The following is an 8569-nucleotide window of genomic DNA, read 5'->3' on the forward strand; positions in this document are numbered from 1 at the left end:
ACCAGTGCATATGATGTGTTGTTGGTTTAGGTTTGCCGTTATTTTATTGAGAATTTTTGAATCAATATTCATTTAGAAGATTGGTGCGTAGTTCTGTTTTTTGTACGTGTTCTCCTCTGGTTTGGGGTGGTGTAATACCGGCTTCATAAAATGAATTAGGCAGTGTTCCTTTCCTTTCTATTTCATGGAAAAGATTAAGGATCGTTGATATTAGTTCTTCTTTAAAGGTCTGGTAGAATTCAGTAGAGAATCCATCAGGACCTGGAATTTCCTTTTGTGGGAGACTATTGCTGCTTTAATTTCATCATGTTTTTAGGTGATTAATATCCTGTGGTTCAGTTTTGGATAGTCATATGAATCTAGAAATTTGTCCATTTCTTCTAGATTTTCCAATTTATTTGAATATAGGTTCTCAAAGTAGTCACTGATGGTTCCTTGGATTTCCTTGGTGTTTGTTGTTATCTCCCCTTTTTCTTTTCTAATTTTATAAATTTAGTTTTTTCCCTCCTCATTTTAGTCAGATTTGCAATGGGTTTGTCAATCTTGTACTTTTTTCAAAGAACTAGCTTTTTGCTTCATTGATTCTTTGTATTCTTTTTTTTTTTTTTTGGTATTTCATTGATTGTGTCAGTTATTTTTATTATTTCTCTCCTCCTTGTTTGGGTTTAACTTGTTCTTGTTTTTCAAGGAGTTTGAGATGCATCATAGGTTGTTAATAGGAGATCTTTCTATGCTTTTAATATATGTACTGATGGCTATAAACATTTCTCTTAGGACTAATTTTGTTATAGCCCATAGGTTCTGATAGGTTGTGTTTTCATTTTCATTAAATCCCTGGAATTTTTTGATTTCTTCCTTTATTTCTTCTCTAATCCACTGATCCTTGAGCAATGTGTTGTTCAGCCTCCAAACGTTTGTGTATTTTCTGCTGCTATTTTTGTTGTTGACTTCTAGTTTTATTGCATTGTGATCAGATAGTTTATAGGAGGTTATTTCAATTTTCTTATATTTCTTGAGACTTGTTTTTGTTAGGTCCCTGGCATTCTTGGGGCAGGCAGAAGTTCCCAAGGCTAGCACCTTAAAACCAGACCCCCTGATTTATGACCACCTGTTTCTCCCTGCTTGATTGTTTCTCGGCTTGCAAAACAACTCAGGAACTTCCAGTTACTCAACTAGCCAGGCATGTCAACCTGTTCCATCTGGTGATCACAGATAATGTGAGACCAGAGACTCTCTCCTTCCCCCATGGCTTGGCCCTCCTATAAAGTCCACTACCCAATTCACCCAAGTCACTTCTCCCTGATCTGAGGAGGGGGAGCCCTGCGGTCTGGACCAATAAATCTTTCCTTTCCACACTTGGTGTGGTCTTTATTTGGCAGTACCTTACATCTGGTGCCAAAACCATGGAGAGGTTAAAAGGACACTCCAGCCTGGGGCTGCTTCCCTGGCCTTTGTGTCCTGCCCTCTCCTGAACCCAGACTGCTGAATTGACCCCATGTGCCTCCGGACTGTGGATTTCGGACCTTACTGCCTTGCCAACTTTCCCATCCATCATTAGCCTTTCTCTTCCACTGCTCTCCACCTGACCTACTCCTCAGGCTCGGTAAGTGTCACCTTCCCTTGGGGCTGCCTGTTACCTCTCTCTCCATGGTCTTGGAATTCTCAGGCACCACGCCAGGCATGCCTCCTACCCCCATTTGGGATGCCCACCGCTTAGCACAGGGATGCCTGGGTGACCAGTTGAGGCATTCTCTGTCCCACGGCAACCCAGGCCGGGGACGCCCACCCTTGGGAACCAGTTCAGGTGACACTCACACTCTCCTCCCTCTCTCTCTCTCTCTTGCTCTCCCTCCTTGTTATCCTTTCCTCTGCCTAAGGTGAGAGCTCGACAGCCCCTCCAGCTTACTATGACCAAACGGCAACCAGACAATTCTGCTCTCCTTGCCTGAGTCATGTAAGGGAGGCTAGATCTTGACCTAGGTCTATATTGGCCTGAAGAGTAAACTTACCCAAACAGCTGCCTCGCTCCCTCTCTCACTCTCCCTCTCTCTCTCTCTCTCTCCTTCTGCATTATGGAGACCTCCCACTCTACATTAGATGCGTCCACTGGGATGCCTTCTGTACAACCTCGCCCTTGGCATCCAAGACAATACATAACCTAAGTGAATGATTTTCACACACTTCTAGGTCTTGACAATTTCTGCCATTGCAATGGCAAGTGATCCGAAATTCCATTTGTCCAAGCTTTCCTTTCTCTCTGCTCTCAACCTTCCCTGCTCCAATCTTGTAACGCTGTTCAAATCTTCCTTGCCAACAACAAACCCCCTCTCAAAGTCTGTGTCTCTCCCTCCCACTGAACTTTCTAACTTGTGACCTCACAGGCTCTGTTGGCCCACCTCCCAACTCCTCCTGCCAGTCCTCTACGCCAATCTCTTCTCCCACCCCATCCTCCCATGACTCAGGGGTCCTTCAAACCCTGCTGGCTCTCGCAAACATCCGCTACCCTATTCCTCTTCTACAATGGTCACAATTCACCCTGAGCCATCGGCTCCTCAGGAACCAACACTGCCAGCCTTGCCGTCAGTCCCTGCTATACCCTCACCCTTCTCCTCCCCACCTGCATCCCATACGCACTCCCATACCTTCTCCCAAGCACACCCAGCCCATCTCTACCCACTCCAGGAGGTGCCAGGAGCTGACAGCATTATCAGAGTTCATGTGCCCTTTTCCATGACTGACTTCTCCCAAATTAAAAAGAAGCTTGTCTCCTCTAATGACTCAGCCTCCTATAAGAATTTAAATACCTAACCCAATTATTCTTAACTCTCATTTTATTTCCCAATCCTTCCCTGATATTAAAAAAAACTTAAACAGGCAAAGGATGGCCCTCAACCCACCCCAGGGAGATCTTGTGAAAATGGCATTTAAGGTATTTAATAGCCAAGATGAGGTTTGAGACCAGCGAAAGGCCCAGCTCTTGGCAGCTGCCCTGAGGCTACCTCCTCCAACTTCGAGATGACTGGACAACAATGCACACCTCCAGGGGCCTGCTACAAGTACAACCAATGGGACACTGGACAAAACACTGCCCTTCACCTAGCCTGCCGCCAGGACCCTGTCCATGATGTGGCCAGAATGGATACTGGAAAGATGACTGCCCCTCTCTGTGTCTCCAAGGTAGGTCAGTCTCCTTCCCACTCTCAATAGAGTGAAGGCCTCATGGACCTCTTGGGCCTGGTGGCTGAAGACTGAAGTGGCCCTGGGACCTGGACCCCCTTCAAGATCACCTTGGAGGAGCCCAGGGTAACCGTCCAAGTAGCAGGTAGGCCTCAGTCACCTACTCATTTCTACCTGACTTCTTGGGTAAGCTTTATCCTTCACAGATCTCCATGGTGGAGGTGGATGATCTTCTCCACCAGCCAAAAAAGAAAAGACAATTTTATTTATAGATAAACTCCAATGTGTGATAAAGTTAGCTATAATCTAAGAGCTGCCTAAAAAAATTTTTAAGGTCATGTCCAACTAAAATCAAATTCTCTATGTCTATAAAATAACAAAGTTATCTCTCTATGTCTATAAAATAACAACATTATCTTAATATTGTTCAGCTCTGAGTAACATCTACAAAAAACTATTATAGGGAAACATTTTATCAAAAACATTATTTGTGTTTTCTGTTGATCTTGTCATGCTTTAAGTACTACTAAATTAGTTAATTTACGTATTTGCTCATGCAAATAACCACCTTATAACTTAAACCACCTTATAACTTAAATGACCACCTTATAACTGTGTTCTGTATCTATACTTTATTGAAATATGATACAAACATTTACAGAGTTAAAAGTGTAAAGCTCTCTTTTATCCAAAAGTATTACATTTAACCTGCATCCTGACAGTCAGCCTCTATTTGCCTTTAAAGGTCCCACCAATGCTTCACAGCAACTAACCTGGTCAGTTTTGCCACAAGACTTTAAAGACAGCCCTCATCTTTGTGGACAGGCCCTAACCAGAGACTTATTAGATTGGCACTACCCAGAAGCCACCCTTCTTCAATGCAGAGCCAGAGTGCCCTTCATCTGCAGGGCAACTGAGTCCTTTTTAAAACTTTCTGGCCTCCAGGGATACAAAGTCTCTAAAGAGAATTTCAATTATGTCTCCCACAGGTCACCTACCTAGGTGTGGTCTTAAAGGAACAGGCTCCCTAAAGCCCTTCCTTCTTGAGCCCCTTTTAAAAAAATGTATGGCTACCCACTTCTCTTAGGAAACTTGCCTCCAACAGACTCTGCTTCTCTAGCTGACTACCTACCTTATCTTAACCTCCTCTGGGAACTTCTCAGAGAACAGGCAGACCAGATCCTGCCCCACTCCTCAGAGGGGCCTGTAACAATTTCAGTTAAACCATGGCTTGGATCTTGCTCTCCTAAAGGATCTTTGACCCTCTCCACTGGGAGAGGCCCTCATCTGATCATCCTCACAATGCCCACTGCTGTCAAGCTCAATGGGATCCCCCAGTGACAGCACCTCTCAAGGATAAAACATTGCCCACCAACTTCAGACTCTTCCACTACAAGAAAGGATGAGTACTCTTGCATACTGCTGGGCCCCAAGTGGCTACACCTCCCCTGCAAACTCTCTCCCTCTTCCACTCCAGCATAAGCTCCTATTCCTCATCTGGCTCTCTATCTGTTTTCCCTTCACAACCCAGAAATCCTCCTCCTGTGACCCATGCATGTGCATTGCGTGGGCAGGACATATTGTTACTAAGGTTTTACTGTTCCACACTTACTATTCCTGTGCAGGCTCTGTTATCGGGTCATGCACTCACAATCACACCATCTATCAGGTGTGTGCCCATGATAATCAATTTACCTGCTTCAACCCCACTTATTGCCCTGTGGAGCAGTGGTTAGAACTCAGTATAGCCACCTCACTGGGAACATTGTTACTCGAACCCAGGTGTTTGATCCTGAAAAACCAGTGTCATTATTGTTTGATGCATGTGTGGCCATAGACAAACTATGTGGAGGTACAGGCTGTGGCTGTGGAGGCCTGGGTTGGGAAAGGACCTATATATCAACTGAAAAATATATGTGCTGGGGAAACAACTCTTGGTATAATAATGACGGTTATCATTTTTGCCCTTATTGGAGTTCTGTTTCATGGGCCAGATGGCACAGGGCTACACATTTAGCCCTCCTTCAAAAAGGCACTACTAGCACTATTACCCCTAACTGCAGTCAAGTCACTTGTAACCCTGTAAATTTCACTGTACTAAAGCCATCTGGTTGGACACAGGGACAGATGGTTTTCTGCCACAGGTGGACTTAAAACACTGATGGGAGCAATGGGCCTAATTCTGGGAGCATGCACAATACTTCCCTGCTTCCTTCCCTTGGTTATACTATCTATTAGGTCCATTATAGAGGCTACTATAGAAAGAAAAACAGCTGCACATGTAATGATGCTATGGCAATACAAACCCTTAAACCAAAAAAAATGCTCTTTAACCCTAGGTGCCTCCAGGATCATCCAGGGAACTCAGCAGACAGACTTCCCACCAGATGCTACTACAACCTTCTCCCGACAACTGGCCTTGTCTGCAAATGAAGCCTGGGACAAACCATTAGCCTCTGCTCCTGGGGACCTCACAAATTTCCAAATTCCAGCTGAACCCCCTTTAACGATGCCCCCACTCAGCACAAAGCAGCTAGATGGATCGGCGCCCATAATACCAACAAAAGGCTGGAATGTTAGGTCCCTGGCATTCTTGGGGCAGGTAGAAGGACCTGAGACTACACCTTAAAACCAGACCCCCTGATTTATGACTGCTTGGTTCTCCCTGCCTGATTATTTCTTGGCTTGCAAAACAACTCAGGAACTTCCAGTTACTCAACTAGCCAGGCATGTCGACCTGTTCCATCTGGTGATCACAGATAATCTGAGACCAGAGACTCTCTTCCTCCCCCATGGCTTGGCCCCTCCTATAAAGCCCACTACCCAATTCACCCAAGTTGCTGCTCCCTGATCTGGGTGGGGGGAGCCCTGCGGTCTGGACTAATAAATCTTTCCTTTCCACACGTGGCGTGGTCTTAATTTGGCAATACCTTACAGTTTTATGCCCTAAGATATGATCTATTTTGGAGAAAGTTCCATGGGCTACTGAGAAGAATGTACATAATTTGCTATTGCAGGATGAAATACTCTGTAGACATCTGTCAGTTCCATTACATCTGTGGTGTCATTTTGTACTAATATTTCTTTGTTGATTTTTTGTCTGGATGACTTATGTATTGTTGATAGAGGGGTATTAAAGTCTCCCACCACCACTGTGTTGGGTCTGTATGTGATTTTAAATCCTTTAGTGTATGTTCAATGAAGTTGGGTGCACTGATATTGGGTGCATGTAAGTTGATAACTGGTATTTCCTCTTATGAATTGCTCCTTTTATTAGTATGAAGTGACCTTCTTTATCTCTTTGGAGTAAGTTAACTTTGAAGTACACTTTATTTGGTATAAGTATTGCTGATGCTGCCCATTTTCAGGAGCCATTACCTTGGTAAAGCATATTCCAGCCTTTCACCCTAAGCCAGTGTTTGTTTCTGTCAGTAAGGTAGGTCTCTTATAAACAACAGATTGTTACATCTTCCTTTTTAATCCAGTTCGCAGCATTGTGTCTTTTGATGTGGGAATTGAGTCCATTAACATTCAGTGTCAGTACTGAGAAGAATGTGGTGATTCCTGCCATTTAGCTGTTTTTGTTTCATAAGGTTTTCAGTGTGTGCAGCTGAATCAATACTATTTTCTGAGTGTCTGTTCTTCTCATGAGTTTTAATACTTCCTGTTCTTTCATGGTTCTGTTTGTTTTCATATTCTGGGTGTAGGATTTCTTTCAGGGTCTTCTGTAGTGGTGGCTTGGTGGTCATATATTGTTTTAATTTCTGTTTATTATGGAAAACTTCTATTCTTCCATCAATTTTAAATGATATCTTTGCTGGGTAGAGTATCCTAGGGCTGAAACTGTTTTCTTTCAGTGCTTGAAATATCTCACTCCATGCCCTTCTTGCTTTTAAGGTTTCAGTTGAGAACTCTGCTGTTATTTTGATTGGTTTACCTTTATATGTTATTTGTTTTTTCTCTCTTACAGCCTTCAATATTCTTTATCTGTTCCCTGTGCCAACTGTTTCAATGAGAGTATGCCATGGAGAGGTTCTATTTTGGTCAAACCTGTTTGGTGTCATGGAGTCTTCTTGTAACTAGATGGACAATTCCTTCTCAAGATTTGGGAAATTTTCTGCTATTATTTTGTTGAATATATTATGGAGCCCTTTGATTTGCACCTCTTCTCCTTCTTTGAGGCCCATGATTCACAGATTTGGTCTTTGGATGAAATCACTGAATTCTTTTATTTTCTTTTTGCAGCTTTTGAATCTTTTGTCTTAGATTTCTTCTGTTTTTTTTCTTTAACATGTATTTTGTTTTCAAGTCCTGAGATTCTGTCTTCCACTTGCTCCAATCTGCCTCAGTGGCTTTCCCCTGTATTTTTTATTTGATTTAAGGAAATTTTTAATTCCAGTGTCTCTATTTGATTCTTTTTTCTGAGGTTTTTCATATCTCTGTTGTCTTCTTTATTTCATATACATCTTTTTTTATTATCTGCTTTTTTTCAGTTGGAGTTTGTTGAAGTCCACTCTGAGTTCATTTAGTTGTTTCTGTGTCTTCTCAAGTTTTTTTATTGCTTGTGTCTTGATATTTCTTGTGTGCATCTTATACTTTCTGGTTAACCATGTCTTGTAGCTTCTCCATGAGTTTCTCAGTGATCTCACACATAATTGCCTCTTTGAGAGATTTTTTGGTTGACATCAATGAGCTCATCTGTGATATTTATCATTGTTCGGTTCGGATTAGGAAATGGGTATTTACTTTCTTCATTTTTAACTAAATAATTTATTTAATTGTTGGTCTTTTTGGGGGGCAGTATTTCCTGGACTCCTTCTTCTCCCCAGGCATCTATGATGTGCTGTGCTCCTATGTTGTTGAGTGGCTTATTGAGGATCTTAATTACTTGTTATCTTCCCATTGACTCAATTACTGTGCTATAAAGGGCTTAGTAGTTAGCTAGGTTGATGTGCTATTATTGTTCCTGGAGACGGAAAAATAAATTAGCAATAACAAATTCACTGATTTAATGTTGGACCAGTTATTGACAAAATATGTAGTGAGCCTTTGGTGATATACTCCATAATCTGTGGACACTGGTGGGATAATTGTTGTTTGGGTAGAGGTGGATACTTAGGTGTTGAAAGAGCTGGAGCAGGAGGACAAGAAGATGGGAAATTTTGAGGGCAGAAGGGTGTGAGGCATGGGGTTTCTAGGATACTAAGTCCCTAGTGTGTGTTAAGGTGTAGTTCAGTCATTATGGAAAAGAGTGCTATTGTCAGGGTTACTGAAGGATAGGAAGGATGGGGTAATGTGTAATGTTGGTATAATAGACTATTCAGTGGGTGGTGAGCTTTGGGGAGGTTGACTTAGTGGGAGGAGAGGTAAGGGGAGGAGAGGAAGGCAAGGA

The 8569-nt window shown here is 42.7% G+C and overlaps 1 long non-coding RNA gene across 1 annotated transcript; it reads left to right on the forward strand.

Annotated features, from left to right (window-relative positions):
- Positions 1-1310: 1310 nt before the first annotated feature.
- LOC141423093 (uncharacterized) lies at positions 1311-6048 on the forward strand. The gene is made up of 3 exons (XR_012447747.1): positions 1311-1603; positions 2875-3177; positions 5517-6048. It is a non-coding gene; the product is annotated as an uncharacterized lncRNA (long non-coding RNA).
- Positions 6049-8569: the final 2521 nt, after the last annotated feature.

Source organism: Castor canadensis, chromosome 5 (assembly GCF_047511655.1).
Source record: "Castor canadensis chromosome 5, mCasCan1.hap1v2, whole genome shotgun sequence".
NCBI lineage: Eukaryota > Metazoa > Chordata > Mammalia > Rodentia > Castoridae > Castor > Castor canadensis.